This window comes from Amyelois transitella, chromosome 14, assembly GCF_032362555.1.
Source record: "Amyelois transitella isolate CPQ chromosome 14, ilAmyTran1.1, whole genome shotgun sequence".
Classification (NCBI taxonomy): Eukaryota; Metazoa; Arthropoda; class Insecta; order Lepidoptera; family Pyralidae; genus Amyelois; species Amyelois transitella.
Genome location: NC_083517.1, coordinates 336,885 through 354,380, shown reverse-complemented (window position 1 = coordinate 354,380; position 17,496 = coordinate 336,885). Strand labels below are relative to the sequence as shown.

Here is a 17,496-nt window from a genome sequence, read left to right as displayed (position 1 = left end):
TATCCTACTAATATTATAATTGCCAAAGTTTGTTTGTCAGTATGGATGTTTGTTACTCTTTCACGCAAAAACTACTGAACCGATTACGATGAAATTTGGTATGTAGGCAACTGAAAACCCAGAATAACATAGGTATAGGCTACTTTTTATCCCGGAGTTTCCGCGGGATTGATAGGGTTTCCATGCGGACGAAGTCGCGGGCGGCCTCTAGTCAATAATAAATAAATTTTGTGATATGTATGGAATCAAACTGTTAGGGTTAGATAGAACATACTTTTACGTAATGAGAAATGGCCGTTGGTATCTAAATGGGCAATACATCTTGTTTTCTATTGAAACAGAGGTCTAGGCATCCATTTACCTAGTCAAAGTCTTAACCCTGCTTTCCAAGCCGTGAAAATAGATTTGACAAAGGTTTTGCCTGCCTTACCTTATGGTATGACGTGTGGTCCCAGGCACTAATTAATAGAAAAAGGAATAGGACCACTCCATCTCTTTCTCGTGGATGTCGTAAAAATCGACTAAAGGTCAGGCTTACACTTGGGATTCTTCTTTCAGGCGGTGGGCTAGCAACCTGTCACTATTTGAATCTCAATTCTATCATTAAGCCAGATAGCTGAACGTGGCCATTCAGTCTTTTCAAAACTGTTAGCTCAGTCTGCCCCGCAAGGGGTATAGACGTGACCATATGTATGTATGTACATCAGACAAGTGTTATGTCTACGCCTAACCTAGGCAGCACCGATTAATCAATTAATCTAGACACAGGGCGGCCATATCAATCCATTATACAAACGTGTACCGGTAATCCTGACCCCGCTTGTGCTATGTCCATTACTAGATTTTATGCACAGATATATGCCGTGCAGTGCCGTGTGGTTCCCGGCACCAATACAAAAAAGAATAGGACCACTCCATCTCTTTCCCATGGATGTCGTAAAAGGCGAGTAAGGGATAGGCTTACAAACTTGGGATTCTTCTTTTAAACGATGGACCTGTTACTATTTGAGTCTCAATTCTATCGTTAGCCTAATAGCTGTACGTGGCCTATCAGTATTTTTAAGACTGTTGGCTCTGTCTGCCCCGCAAGGGATATAGACGTGAGTTTATGTATGTACTCGTATGCTATTCCGAAAACAACTCGATTTCTATTCAGCGTCCTCTTTTTGTATAATTTATGTTAGTGTTGGTCTAATAGCATTTGGTAGTTTGACAAACGCACTGAGAGCGTTGAGGCATGATATTGCAAAGCACTTTGAATGGTAAGTGGTTACCGGTTGGGTCGGGTGGATTCAGTAGTAATTCTATATAGATTGAATCCTTTGCCGGGGTCCAGACATTTAAGAGATCACACAATAAACTGATAATGCTTGAAAAGAGTAAAAAGTTAATTAGGATTGTGATGTTGTCTCTGACAAAAGACCTAGACGAACGTATCTTGATCAAATTAAGGACGTCCTGGTAAAGGGTCAGGTCAAAAGTACCCGAAACCGCCGAGCTTGCAATCCGGTTGCTCTCCAAACAGGTTGCTAGCCTGTCCGCCCTTAGTTGCCTTTTACGACATCCATGGGGAAGAGATGGAGTGGTCTTAGTCTTTTTTCTATTTGTGCCGGTAACCACACGGCATTTTCGGAATAGGTACAAGGTAGGCTTTGACATCCACATAACATCACCGCTTTCAAATCGCATATGTAGGAGAAACTGAACAGACTATACACTGCAGCATTTCACCGGACAATTTGCAAATGAAGATATGAAATCTCAAACGTGGACGAATCCTTATTATTGCCTACATTAAAACAGAATAGTGCATAATTATAAAATTAATGACGAATGGACTGTTACATCAACACTTGAAATTGTATTAAGCACATCAACATACATACATACATATGGTCACGTCTATATCCTTTGCGGGGAAGAGAGGTCTTTTTGTGTGGTCCCACTAAAGGGGACTCGGTGAAAGAATTTTACAAACGTGGCATATCAGATTTTTAAGACCGCTGGCTCTGTCTACCCCGCAGGGGATATAGCCGTAACAATATGAATGAATAAATAACATCTTGTTAAGCTGTGATTATATGAATGAATGAATTATGAAAAATACCGTGTTTACCTCAGTCAATAACATTCAGCCCCGATAATAGAGTAAATAAACAAATTTGTTTTCAATTTCGCGAAAAACAAAAGTTTATTTCGGGCGAAAAGCTTAATTGCTTATCCGGTTTCAAAAGTTATTAATTTGCTCGAAGGATTAATTGATTCATCTTAATCGTCTGAAGTTAGAATTATATCGGTTAAAGTCTAAGAAGGATTAAAATTTGAAGTTGAAATTTAATTTCATAGAATAATGTTTTACATTGACCTTCTTAGTATAATATCCGTTTATTGAGTCATGATAACTAACGGAATTACTGATTAACTTAATAATGTGTAAGAAATTTTAAAGCTAAAAAAGTTTGAAATTAACATTATCATGTCCTAAAATCCTCGATGGAAAATTGTTTTATAAAATTTTGAGTATTTTATCTTTCGCTTCATCTACATTCATCAGTTTTTTCATGCAATCTTGTCTGTTTATTGTTTTGTTATTATTTTGAGCGGACATCGGGCTTCAGGAATTGATGTACGTAAGTTAGATACTGACGCACGACGAATTGTTAATTTATTATATTTTTAGCTATTTAGTGTTTGAGTTCTAAGCTCATCTTGCTTACCATCAGGCAGATTGAACCAAACTCAATGAAATTCACTATTTGAGTCTCAATTTTATAATTAAGCCAAACAGCTGAACGTGGCCTCTCAGTTTTTTTTAGACTGTTGGCTCTGTCTACCCCGCAAGGGATATAGACGTGATTATATGTATGTATCAAAAAACACATAATAGATAAAAAAATAAATAAATAAAATTAACAACTCGTCTTTTTTAGAAAAAAATCAATGAACATGGAACATAACTATCAAGGTATCCATCAATTCTGTGATATTACCTGCCTCTTTAGTCTACTCACAGAGTTACATAATGTCATTTGTTCGATAGGACACAAGTTAGGTAGTTCCCGAGTTTGGAACTTGCGTGGCGATATGACTTGTTCTGGGCACTTACCTATTCAAATGTACTTCAACTAGTGTTCAGCGGACGAACAGTTGAGGACTTAGTGAGGTAATGGGTTCACGCCAGTCCCCCTAATGGTCTAAGATCAATTCCGTTTTTCATTCATCTGAAGAATCACATATATATGTATGTACGTTTGAAAATAGTATTTTACGTAACCAAAAATGAAGACTCGCATTTCTTTTTAAATTATTATTTGCTTCCGATTTGGTATAGTAAGAAAATATTAATTCTTTTAATACTTACCTGTTTTTTGATCTAAATAAATAAATCAAATTTATTAAACGATCTCACTAATTTAGCAAAATTTCATCGAAATTCGATTCATCAGAACTAAGTACGTTGTGTGAAAATTTTCTTAATTGTAAAAGCTACTAATTTTGGTAGACAGAAAGAAGTAATTAGAGGGTGATTCTCCATCGAATAACTTTCAGCCTTTATAACTTATTTTACAAGCTCAGACCCAGTAAATATTAAAAATAGTACTCACGGAAGTATTCATAAAAATCCCCACTTTTCCACAAATAAATGTCACTTTTTACGCGATGCAGTTTTTTTTTTGTTTCCGTTTTCCGCATTAACGTTACTGCGGCCCGAGGTGAAAATTCAGAAATATTAAAATGCAGAGCAGTTCCTTGAATTAAACTTAAGTTATTTAAGTGACGGAGTGCTTCCTTTAGAAGGAAAAACTCGACTTGGAGACGCAGAACTTTAGTATTGTAAAAGTTAATCCTTTTGTTGTGGTGAGTTTTATAACCTTACTAAGTAGTAGTTTTTGTTTGATGTTTTTTTTTTGTTATGTGTGCATGATAAATAAATAACAATAATAAATATATACACGTCAGTTTACACAAATTGAGTTAGCCTCGAAGTCATTTCGAGACTTGTTACGAGATACTAACTCAACGATACTATATTTTATAATAAACTAGCGATCCGCCCCGGCTTCGCACGGGTGCAAAATTCGGAAAAAATTATACATAAAAACCTTCCTCTTGAATCACTCTACCTGTTACAAAAAACCGCATCAAAATCCGTTGCGTAATTTTAAAGATTTAAGCATACAGACAAACAGACTAAAATAGCGACTTTGTTTTATACTATGTAGTAATACTTATAATATAGATAAACATCCAAGACCCAGGCCAATCTGAATCGTACTACCGCTGCGCCACAGAGGCCAAAATATAATTAAACATTGAAAAAAAAAATCTGTATAACTTATCTAACGCACAATTAGTGATAGATTATTTAGTATTAAAAGCTAATTTATTATATTATTAAGAATAGCATGGATAACAAGATTTACTGGAAACGTGATATGTTTCACACACAATTAGCTGCCACAGAAGTTCGCGATGATTAAATTATAATGGGTGGTTAGCCAGTCTAGCCGTTAAACGGGAGGTAAATAACAGATAATTATACATGGATAGGCTGAGACTTAACAAATTAAATAAAAAATAAATAAAAATTGTAGATATAAACGCCAGAAAGTACCAAGTATGCTGTATAAAAGAAACAGAGGCATGGAGGAGGGAATTGATTCGAAAGAGTTATATAAGTAGAAAAGCATCTGAATCTCAATTCTATCATTAAGCCAAACAGCTGAATGTCGTAAAAGGCGACAAAGGGATAGGCTTATAAAATTGGGATTCTTCTTTTAGGCGATGGGCAAGCAACCTGTCACTATTTGAATCTCAATTTTTTTTTAAAGCCAAACAGCCGAACGTGGCCTATTAGTATTTTCAAGACTGTTGGCTCTGTCTAACCCGCAAGGGTTATAGACGATATTATATATATATCTATGTAACTACACAAAGGAGCTTATTACAAACGAATGACGTAATCTCCAAACCCAAAATACAATTAACATTATTGTATTCAAGCCTGTAATAGCAGCTAGCGCGGTTAGCCCGAGTCTAGCCGTTGTCCAAGTATTTGATCCGGAAACTTGGTCCGACAAACGGCCAAGACCGTAGCGGGCAGCTGCCTGTTTAATTAATGATTTACAATGGAATATTATTATCTTTAGAATTGCTTTTATGCTGGTCTAGTACCGAAAAAAAAATAGTACATACATATGGTCACGTCTATATCCCTTGCGGGGTGGACAGAGCCAACAGTCTTAAAAAAAACTGATGGCCACGTTCAGCTATTTGGCTTAATGATAGATTTGAGATTCAAATAGTGACAGGTTGCTAGTCCATCGCCTAAAAAAGAATCTCAAGTTTGTAAGCCTATCCCTTAGTCGCCTTTTACGTAACGTTTAGACTACACATACATACATATAAACATATACAATATATTTATGTTCAATATAAGATAAAAACACAATAAACAGTAATGATGATGATGATTTTTAGAACATAGTGAGTGCCAGCTGTTTCACTTCCCGTGCAGATTGCATAAGATAATATATACTCAATGAAATATAACGTATAGAACAGATAACATGTCGGTCTGACAGCTAAGAAAAACATTGCGTTTGTCAGCTGCCTTTCATTGTAAAAGTCAATCAAAGCCTCCCTTTTAACCGAATTCAAAAAGAGAGAAAGAGATTCTCAATATCTCTAAATCCATATGATGTTAAATAGCCTAAAGCCTTCCTCGATAAATGGTCTATTCAACGCAAAAAGAATTTTTCAATTCGAATCAGAAGTTCCTGAGATTAGCGCGTTCAATCAAACAAACTCTTATAATATTAGTATAGATGTTTAATATTAAAAAGAACATAACCTATGTAAATAATGGCTTCTCTTGTATGCAAGTACAATATATCTTTATCTATGTTATCGCTCTAAAATGGACGTTTTACATTTAGCTACTAATTACATCTGAAATGATTTAATATTCATCTGCACATTGTTGAGTGCGTTATTAGATTTTAGATATGCTTACGTAAATGTATTCACATTTCATTAACGATTTGCGCGTTCGACAGGACTGGATGTTTAGTATAATTTAATATGAATATTGATTAAAACTCTATTACTTCCTTATAATGGTTACCCAAAAACTGGCCACTTACAAAAAAATAAAAAGAAAATTTTTGAGTTCTCTTGGAATTCCATTAAGTTATAAAATTAGACCATTTTTTATGTTTATTTTGGTACAAATCTTAATAATTTAAGTTCATGTTTTTAAGTTCAAAGTGCAGTTTCAATACATCAAGAGTTAATTTAACTATTTATCAACAAGTGCTTGAACACTAGATAAATATAATTTTTATAAAATTTTATAGGTACTATGCTCAAAAAAATATTTATTTTTAAGCGACGGAGTTTAAGTTTATTTTGTTTCTTTATTACGTCTTCATGTAAGTTATCTCTTATTGTTTTTACATACATAAAAATATACATCTATACTAATATTATAAAGCGGAAGAGTTTGCTTGATTGTTTGAGCGCGCTAATCTCCGGAACTACTGGTTTGAATTGAAAAATATTTTTTGTGTTGAATAGACGATTTATCGAGCAACTATTAGAAGCGAAGAAATAATGGAAAATGTGAAAAAAAAAAAACGGGGAAAATTATTCATACTTGAGGGCTTCAACGATGCCCAAAATAACAATTCCACAAGAACGAAGTCGCGGGCACAGCTAGTATATAATATTATATAATAGTCATGTTAAAATCCCTTGCGGGGTAACTTGGATTTTAGAAAAAATATCAGTAGGTATCAAAGACCCAAAAATTTTTTCCTTTAAAATACATTCCACGTTCTTACTTTAAGTTATTACTTTCTTGTAGAGTCGGCAGAACAGGGAAGATATTTAAAATTCAACGCAACTCGCTCATTACTACTGGCTTTGTCTTATTATTTACGAGGTACGTGTTTTGCGAACTGTACAACCGTTTATTGCAATATACTTGTAGGACTATATGAATATGGCATGAGAAAGGAGTCCTTTAAAGCTGCAAAACACATAAAACTAAATATAAATTAAATGCCGTGCCGTGTCGTTCCCGGCACCAATCCAAAAAAGAATAGGACAACTCCATCTCTTTACCCATGAATGTCGTAAAAGGCGACTAAGCTTACAAACTTGGGATTCTATTTTAAGCGATGGGCTAGCAATCTGTCACTATTTGAATCTCAATTCTATTATTAAGCCAAAAAGCTGAACGTGGCCATTCAGTCTTTTCAAGACTGTTGGCTCCGTCTACGTCTATATAGACGTGATCATATGTATGTATGTATAAATTAAATGTCAATAGCTAACAAAAAACTTCTTTAAAAATGGTAAACTTAATTAAAGATGAAATGAATAAACGTTTGGACTAATCTTATGCCCATCGCCTAAAAGATATATAATTACTACCAAATGACTTAGAGCAACAACATATTTTTTGTATGTATATTTGTAACGCGATTACTTTCTGATTTGGATGAAATTTAAAAGGTAAATAGAAACTGTCGATAAAATTTAAAAATCTTTGGAGCATCATAATCGGTTAAGTAATTCTTGGCATATTCAAGTTATATTTATATTTTGTTTAAATTTTCGAGGTCTAAGTTCGCGGCGAACGATAAGTTTATTAGTACTTGATACTTGTAATTTGTAGGTCTGGTTGGAAATACTCAGTAGCCTGCCGAATTATCACACACACTATATTGATTAATCGGTTTTGAATAATTGATGGCGGTCCGCATTAGTTCGCTACATTTACATTTCTCACATTGCCAAATGTTTTGTTGACTTGTTATTCCCAGTTGGAATTATTCAGCCCCTATTTTTTAAAGGTTTCTTAGTTAAATTAAGGACGTCCAGGTAATAGGTCAGGTCAAAAGTACCCGAAACCGCCGAGCTTGCATGAAGAGAGTTATGAATGTGGATGAAGCGAAGGAAGTATGCAGAGATCGTGGCAAGTGGAAAGATGTAGTCTCTGCCTACCCCTCCGGGAAAGAGGCGTGATTTTATGTATGTATTTTTCTTAGTTAATCGACATTTAAAGTGACATGAATTCTGTTTCTATTTGTTATCTGTTTAATCCTCTTGTGGCGACATATCTACGTAAGTCACAACAGACCACGCGACGCATTAGTCAAAACAGCGAGAAGTCTAAATCGCGCAAGCAAAGATTTCTCGGATTGGACCATATACATATACAACCTCCGACACGATATCGTCTGTCGCGCGGTTCCCCAGGCATAACACCAGCCTGGCGGAAGATGTTCCCTCTGGTGGCAGTCGAAGATAATCATCGCTCTCGCTACACTCTTTTAGTTTAAGTCAGTTTTGTTACTTATGTGTCTGAACTACCGGAATAAAATAAGTATAATATGATCAGAATAAATTTCACATTACACATATTTTTGTTACTAAAATAGCAAAACAAGACACGCTGAAAATACGCTTTTGAAAAAAGAAAGAACATACCTAGTAAAATGAGTTTATTTCAGGCATTTGAGGCATTTGTGATGTCAAAAATTTTTCTTTTTTGGACGAATAACAAAGATTGAGTTATCCCCGACGTAGGTCTCGAGGTACCCACAAAATGCCTAAAATAAATTGAATTTATCATGTTAACATATTATTATAAAATTAAAAATATTATTCTAATTCTGTGGCGACAAAATATATTCATGACATAACGACCGTTACATAAAAACGTTATACGAGTACATTATAACAGTTAATTAGATACTTAACTTTTAAAATAGAAGTCATATAAAAAGATGATAGTTTAATTGATTTATATTAAACAGTCCCTACACTAGGAGCTTTCTTAGTAATTCGACATTTAAAGAGACATGAGTTCTGTTTCTTTTTGTTATCTGTTAAATTCTCTTGTGGCGACATCTCTACGTAAGTCACAACCGACCACGCGAAGCATCAGTCAAAACAGCGAGAAGTCTAAATCGCGCAAGCAAAGATTTCACGGATTGGACCATATGTACAACCTTCGACACGACATCGTCTGTCGCGCGGTTCCCCAGGCATAACACCAGCCTGGCGGAAGATGTTCTCTTTGGTGGCGGTCGAAGATAATCATCGCTCTCGCTACACTCTTTTAGTTTAAGTATTATAGTTTTGTAACTATGTGTCTGAATTACCGGAATATAATATGATTGATAAATTTTAATCTTAAATTTAAGGACAAATCCTCATCTGATGGTGGATTTCTAAAAAGGTAACTAAAACAGCGAAATAAGAATTACTAAGGCTTGTAAGGCTCGTATGAGACACGCTGAAAATACGCTTATGAAAAAAGAAGAACATAATACAATGAATTTGTTTTAGACATTTTGAGGCATTTGTGATGTCTCAATTTTTTTTTTGTACAAAGTACACAGATTATGTTAGCTGCGACGTAGGCTTCGAAGTGCCCACCAAATGCCTAAAATAAATTCAATTTATCATGTTAACATAATTTATTATAAAATTAAAAATATTATTCTAATTTCTGTGGCGACAAAATATATTCATGACATAACGACCTTTACATAAAAATATTATACATTATAACAGTTAAGTAGATACTTAACTTTTAAAATAGAAGTCATATTAAGAGACGATAGTTTAATTGATTTATTTATTAAACAGTCTGTACAATAGGAGCCTAAAAGCTGATAGATATAAATTAGTTTTGTGGAATATATCGGCCCCATTGTATGAGACCCTTAATAAACCCACTATTCTGATGTTATTGCCTTTGGGAGTATATTTTTAGGGTACACGGCGGTATAATAGTGGCCGGCACATTTTCACAAGTAATTTACATAGCATTGTTTTAGTTGAAAGTTTTTGAGTATAATCAGAATGAATTTCCCGTGTGGCCTTAATGTAGTCACACGTTTTGAAAATTTAAGTTTTTTAATAATTAATTTCATTTTCAGAGTCAGATGAAGCGATGTGATGGCTGCCTACCCCTCTGGGAAAGAAGCGTGATGTATGTGTATGTATGTGAGTCAGATGCTCCTTTTCCTACGCAGATTTTAAAAGTCAATCAAAGGAAAGGCTTAACTTGGGATTGTTCTTATAGGCGATGGGCTACGAGTAACAAGCATTCTAGATTCCTTTCCTTCCTTCTCCAAGTTTTGTAGCTGATATTTTTGTGTATGACAATTTTATTTTTCAATAATAAATACTAACAGACAAACCTGCACGTATTCCGGATTATAAACAAAAATAGCATAATTTTTAAATCCGAGTTCATTTCCTATATTGACTTTTACGACAGACCAATTTCTATTATTATTTATGGCATCATTTTTAATTGTCACTATAGCCGAATTTCATTCGAGTTCGTTACAGATATTTGTTAATAAACATGCCAGTCACATTTTCTTTTACAAAGTATTGATATTGCTAAGTATTGGCAAGGAAATAAATTGTGAAAGCAGCTTACATTATGTTAATCGGATCGGAACACCTGTCTCCGAGACTGGTTTTAATTAAACCTTTGAGATGGGTACCCTGGTCGTGGGCGTAGCTAGTGAGATTTAAAGGGGTGGCTCTCAAACTGTTGAGAAAAATATCGAGCGACCGTAGGACATTAACAGTTAATAATTATTAACAACAACAATTATTACAATCAAGAACGATGATAAAAATTTTCTAAAAGCTACTCTTAGTGGAGGACGAATCAGTAATCGAAAAAGTCATTGGTACATGACTTTTTTATTTTGCAAAACTACTCGTAGTGGACATGGTTTGCAAATTTGCTTTCATTTTGTTCCTTGAAATAAATTTCTTGTGGTAGTGGGGTGGGCACTGAAGAGTTCTGGTACCCACCCCAGAATACCCGACCCTTCCTACGCCCAGGCTTAGCGAAGTATATTAACATAGACTCTGCTTTTTATTTATAATAATAATTAATTATGTAATTACTTATAATTTAAGAACGTCGGTATTTAGATTACCTGTGTATGATGCAATTAAGTGGATTATCGTGTGTTTTATGGTAGGATAGTTTTCCTTGTCTTTTTGAGTATATTTTTAATGCGTATATGCATCTTTCCTGTGGTTATAGATAGAGACCGAATTAAGCCAATGAGTTGAACGAGGCCTATCAGTATTTTTAACTGTCGTCTCTGTCTACCCCGCAAGGGATATAGACGTGATTATATGTACAGTGATTAATTAGCAGGTAGTATAAGCAAGCATCATTTGTATTGAATCACCGTGCTATTAAGCTATCGCAAGGCTTGAGTTAAGCGATTCTCCAGCTCGCGCAAGTTCAGCTAACTACCCTATCTATCTTGAGAGCACTAACTCAGATCATTAGCGACCTGTAGGAGCCGTGTATCGTTTAAAGAACTAAGAAGATACTTGTAACTATTTGTTGATATTGTTATGATTATTTTGTTTTATTGAAGCCGTGTGATCCCGGCACCATTAAAAAAAGAATAGGATCACTCCATCTCATTCCTATGGATGTCGTGGAAGGCGACTAAGGGATAGGCTTATTAACTGTGATGTACTAGCAACCTGTCACTATTTGAATCTCAATTCTATCATGTCGCCTATGAGTTTTTTCAAGACTGCGGCCTCTGTCTACCCCGCAAGGGATTTTGACGTGATTATATGTATCTACATGTTTGAATGTATGTATGAATTATTTTCCCTAAAAGTCTCTGACAATTTAATGATAATTTGTTCGTTTGTAATATCTTTATTGGACAGAAATTTCATAATTATAAAAGAAATAAATAATTTGCAAAGGCGTTTATCTCATGAAGGGATCTCTTCCAATCAACCGGCAAATAATAAAGAAACAAATTTAATTAGTTAAAATGCGGTTTTTTTAGCAATAATATAATAACATACTTAGTTAAATACAAATAATAAACATATGCCTACCCACATAATATAAATGTATAAGTTATTAATCAATAAAAATACATAAACGAAGATAATTTGCCTGAAGTTCGATCTGAGTTAATAATTACTAAAAATATAGTTGTAATCTGTTCTTGTGTGTTTATAATAGATGAATACATTGTAAATTCAAAGTGTTTCAGATTTTAATTATAGCACTCGGGTTTTAGGCTCACCGAATCGGTTATTTGTGCAAAATAATTAAAAAAAAAAAAAATGTCGCGCGCTTTTACTCACGCACACGCAGACTCTAAAAGTATTTGTGTATTCCTAATGTGATGTTACAATACACTAGCTGTGCCCGCGACTTCGTCCGCGTGAAATAGTTTTTTGGGCATCATTGAAGCCCTCAAGGATGAATAATTTTCCCCGACTTTTTTCACTTTCTCCATTATTTCTTCGCTCAAACAAACAAACTCTTCAGCTTTATAATATTAGTATAGATTATATTTTTTCTTCCTTCTTTCTCTTTCCTTATTTTAAATGTTGGGAACCACACGACAAACATGAAACAGCATATAGTCTCAAAAAGACTGAACGGAAACGTTCATCTGAATGGTTCGATATTAGAATTAAGATTCTGAAAGTGGCGGGTTGCTTGCCTATCGCCTGAAATAATGATGCCGAATTTTTTAGCTTTTCCTTGATATACTTTTACAGTCTTCATTTGAATGATGAAACGCCTAATTTATTGCAAACCCATCATCCTATACATCTGATACGATTAATCAAAGTAAAAGAACATCGTTAACGTTGTTACATAATAAACCGAACTAAACCTACCGCCTCCTCTTAATGGCGGCATTTAAGTGGATTCTTCCTGCTATAATCTAGTAAACGAGTGCTACAGATGGCGCCCCGGGCTCCAAATGTTGCATAATGTTCTTTTTTCTCACTCCAGCCATACAATTCCAGCCATTCTCACGATCGTATTTCAAAATCTTTATGGTAAACGTAAAATATTTCCTTGATTTTTAGTGTTTAAGAGGGTTACAATATATTTTACAAGTAAATACTGAAAGATTTTATGCTTGGCTTGTAGCGGAGAAAGGACATAGTGTGTGTATGCAAAATACTTCATTTTTCACGCAGATTGTAAAAGTCGGTGAAGGGAAAGGCTAATAAACTTGGAATTCTTCTTTTTGGCGATGGGCTAGCGATTGTCACTATTTGAATCTTAATGCCGACAAGTCCCGCAAATTATAAGATGCAAGTATGAATATACGTCAAGAAAATGCACTGCACTGACGCTTTGGAAGCGACAGTAAACTTATTTTTAAGTAATTTATTTGACGTCAGCCAATGTTGTGAAACCAAAAGATATGACAATTATTAAGTGATGTGAAGTGTACCAAAAATAATTTATAATTTTTTAATTTCAAATTTTTTTATGGTTTAAAAGCTACAGAGAGTGACTTTAACACAAACTCACACTTTCATAACGATACGAACTAATCTTATTTTCATTTTTATCTTTTTTACTCTAACCTTAATTACACTCGCAAACAGGAAAAGATTTCATCCCTATACAACAAAAAACTAGTAAAATTTCACAGGATGGAGAGAATAAACCTCCATTTTTACGAGTGTTCAACCAAAAATCAATCGCTTTTGGTGTAACAGATTTAAAAATTTATTTTCCAATAGACTCTGAACACCTGGTGCGGATTTAATAACACCCTCTCGATATTCCCACTGCGTCATAAATTTAATATTTCCGTGTCTCGGGACATGTCGGTTTGTGCTGATCAAATATGTCGGCCTGTCATCGTTACTGATCATTTTTATCATTGAATTATGTTACCTTTATACATACATATAATCACGTCTTTATCCCTAACGGGGTAGGCAGAGAAACTGTCTTGAAAAGAGTGAAAGGCCACGTTCAACTGTGAAAGAATTGAGATTCAATTAGTGTCAGGTTGCTAGCCCAAGCTAAAGACGCAAAAGGTATAACCAATGACGATTATATCAAACAGATATCAATTTTCCGGTTTACATTTATTTGTTTGTTTGTATCTTTGTTTCAATAGATTATACGAACAATATTATATATAAATAATGATAAACACCTGAGTATTTAATAAGATAATTCAGTGATAAAATAACGTAAATCTGCTAAATGTTTCCGTGGAGGTAATCGTGAAATACTTATCTCCCACCCGCTCGATTATAAGGAAATGTAGGACATAAAGCTGCGTTCACATTAACAAAGTTGTTTAAGTCGACGCAAACTTTTAACTTGACACCTATTTTTAACCCCCGACGAAAATAGAGGGGTGTTATAAGGTGTCTGCCGTTCTGTCTGTGTGTAAAACTAACGCGACGTAATTCTTAAAAATGATTATACTTAATACTAAGGTACCTAAAGATTTCTTAAGAGAAAAAAGATTTCTTATTTCTTACTTTTAAAAGAGAACTTAAATTTGTGTCGAAGGATTTTTTAATTTTTAATTTAATTTTTTTAATTAAGTATTTTTCCGGATGTCTTACAGTAAGGTCAGGTCAAGAGTGGAGCCAATCGATGATCCTTGATTTAGTAAGCCATGTTTTTTTTGCCGAGTAGTTCCTGGCACCAACAAAAAAAAAATAGGACCACTCCATCTCATTCCCATGGATGTTGTAAAAGGCGACTAAAAGATAGGCTTGTTAATTTCGTATTATTTTTTTAGGCGACAGGCTAGCAACCTGTCACTATTTGAATCTCAATTCTATCATTAAACCAAGGAGTTGAACGTGGCCTATCAGTCTTTTTAAGACTGTTGGCTCTGTCTACCCCGCAAGGGCATATGTATGTATGTTTTTTGTTCTAACATTTAGAACATTTATAACCATAAATGTAATTCTGTTACTATGAACACACCCTAACGCCCGCTCAATGCGCCGGGATTCACAGAAAAGAATATTAGCAAAATGCACGTACCTACTGTCATACGATTTGCGTTCGTGTTCTTAATGTACTCTCACTAGTCACTTATTTTGCCATCATCATAACTTTATTATTCGTTTTTAATATGAGAAAATGTTTCCCCATTATAAAAAAAAACATACACATACACACATAATCACGTCTATATCCCTTGCGGGGTAGACAGAGCCAACAGTCTTGAAAAGACTGATAGGCCACGGTCAGCTATTTGGCTTTATGATGGAATTGAGATTCAAATAGTGACAGGTTGCTAGCCCATCGCCTAAAAGAAGAATCCCAAGTTTACAAGCCTAGGTGTCCCTTAGTCGCCTTTTACGATATCCATGGGAACGAGATGGCGTGGTCCTATTCTTTCCTGTATTGGTGCTTTTACCTTTTTGTTAGTATGTTCCCTCTTCATGGGTTATCTAGTGAATAAATCTTCATAAAATAACACGTATATACAATTGTGCCGTGTGGTTCCCGGCACCAATACAAAAAAGAATAGGACCACTCCATCTCTTTCCCATGGATGTCGTAAAAGGCGACTAAGGGATAGGCTCATTAACTTGGGATTCTTCTTTTAGGCGATGGGCTAGCAACTGTCACTATTTGAATCTCAATTCTATCATTAAGCCAAATAGCTGAACGTGGCCATTTAGTCTTCAAGACTGTTGGCTCTGTCTACCCCCCATGGGATATAGACGTGACCATATGTATGTATATACAATTAAGAGTCTGGACAAGGACATAGGGTACCTTTCAACCCTGTAAAAACTACAGTACCCGTGGGATTTGAGAAAAATCTCGTATCTAACGTGGTCGTGAAGCCTGTGCTAATTTAACTGCGGCCTAGTTTTCAGGCTTTGAGAGTCTCGTAACAAACAAACAGGCATACGTCCACTCACAGATAATTGTCATGTTCGTAAGAATGGGAAATTGTCATATGTGTCACTGTGTGTGTGTGTGTGTGTGTGTGTAAATGTATGTGTGTGTGCATAAAAGAAATTTCTTGTTGAAAAACCCATTACATTGATAAATTATTTATCCGATTTTTTTACGCAGATAAAGTAAGATAACTTATTTAAAGGGCTTATACACAGGATATGAACGTGATAATATTAATGTTTGTTATAATTTAATTTACTAGTTTCATTATAATTAGTTTAGTAGAAAAGTGTTGAAAATACTAAAAGACCACGTTTAGCTATATTGAATAGTGACAGGTTGCTAGCCCATCGCCTACAAGAGGAATCCCACATTTATTAGTTTTCCTCTTAGTCGCCTTCTACGATATTCATGGCAAATATATGGAGTGGTCCTATTGAAAAGTGCCAGGAACCGTATAGCACAAGATCTATTTTCTTAAAAATCTGTTAAATTCGTATTATTCTGCCACAAAAACAAAAGAATTTCCTTGAAAAATACTTTCACACGTCGGCAGAAATAAAAGGCGATAAGTTATGAAATTCAGTCTCCGGGGAAGCTCTTGTTCTAACGTCAAGTTTGGTCGGACGTGAGGGCAAATAGCGTGAACATCGCAGAGCACAGAACCCGCCACGAGAGGTATGCTTTACTCTGTGGCGAAATCGGAAAAATATAAGACAATAGGTAATCTATGTTGTACGTGAAACTTAAAGAATGATGTACCTTACTTACATCGAATACAGTTTTCTGTGCAATTTTAAAGATGGAAAACAAATCTTAGAATTGAGATGTGAAAACGTTTGTGTTTCAACCATCAGTTGTGACGTCTGACCCATCAGAGTCACGTTTATATTCTTTGCGGGGTTCATTAATTTGAATAACAACCGATGGTCTTACGGTGAGCGAAAACATCGTGAGGAAACCTGCACATTCAGGCAACTGGATGTGTAACCGTGATCGATTCAATACGGGTTAGGTTCCCCTGCAAAGGTTGCAGAAGTCAGATTCAAGTCGCTTCGTATTAAAACCTGATTCACCCAATCCCGGGTCAAAGGTATACCCAGGGCTTCTCTCCAGAGTGGTGAGGATGCAACCGGGACTAAATCCAGGAGGTAGAAAATAAATAGACATGATAAGGAAATTGGCAGCTTACTTTACAATGTGCGACGAATTTTCGTTCCTGTTGTAAGCGATGCGCTAGCAACCTGTCACTATATGGAATCTCAATTGTATCATCATGCCAAATAGCCGAGCGTGGCTTATCAGTCTTTTGACTGTTGGCTCTGTCTACCCCGCACTGGATATAGACGTGACTATATGTACGAGTATGTATTAAAACATGTTTGTCGAAAATCTGTCTGAGATCGTCTAGAAAAGCATTATGGGGAATCAAAAGATGGTACTTTTTATCAGACATCAGTGCATATTGTTGAGAAACGATAAGGTAATTCCATTTTACAGACCGACTTATAGCTGCGAGGCTGTCTTAGCGGGAATACAAGATGGAACAGAGGAAATTCTACTTTTCAATGTACATGTATAAAACACGCAGGTAACGTAACGTACCTTTATTTTACCTCGCTTTAATGACACCCTGGTTTTCGGTGACCACGGATCATTGTAACATGATTCGAAACGTCCGAAATAAAATAAAAGTACGTTACGTGCGCGTTTAATACCATTATCCATTATTATTGATAAATAGTAGGTACCTACCT

The 17,496-nt window shown here is 35.2% G+C and overlaps 1 protein-coding gene across 1 annotated transcript in view; it reads right to left on the bottom strand.

The window, feature by feature from the left end:
* Positions 1-17,496, bottom strand: part of LOC106129118 (neural cell adhesion molecule 2) — a 98,529-nt gene that overhangs the window by 29,792 nt on the left and 51,241 nt on the right. The window lies entirely within an intron of this gene.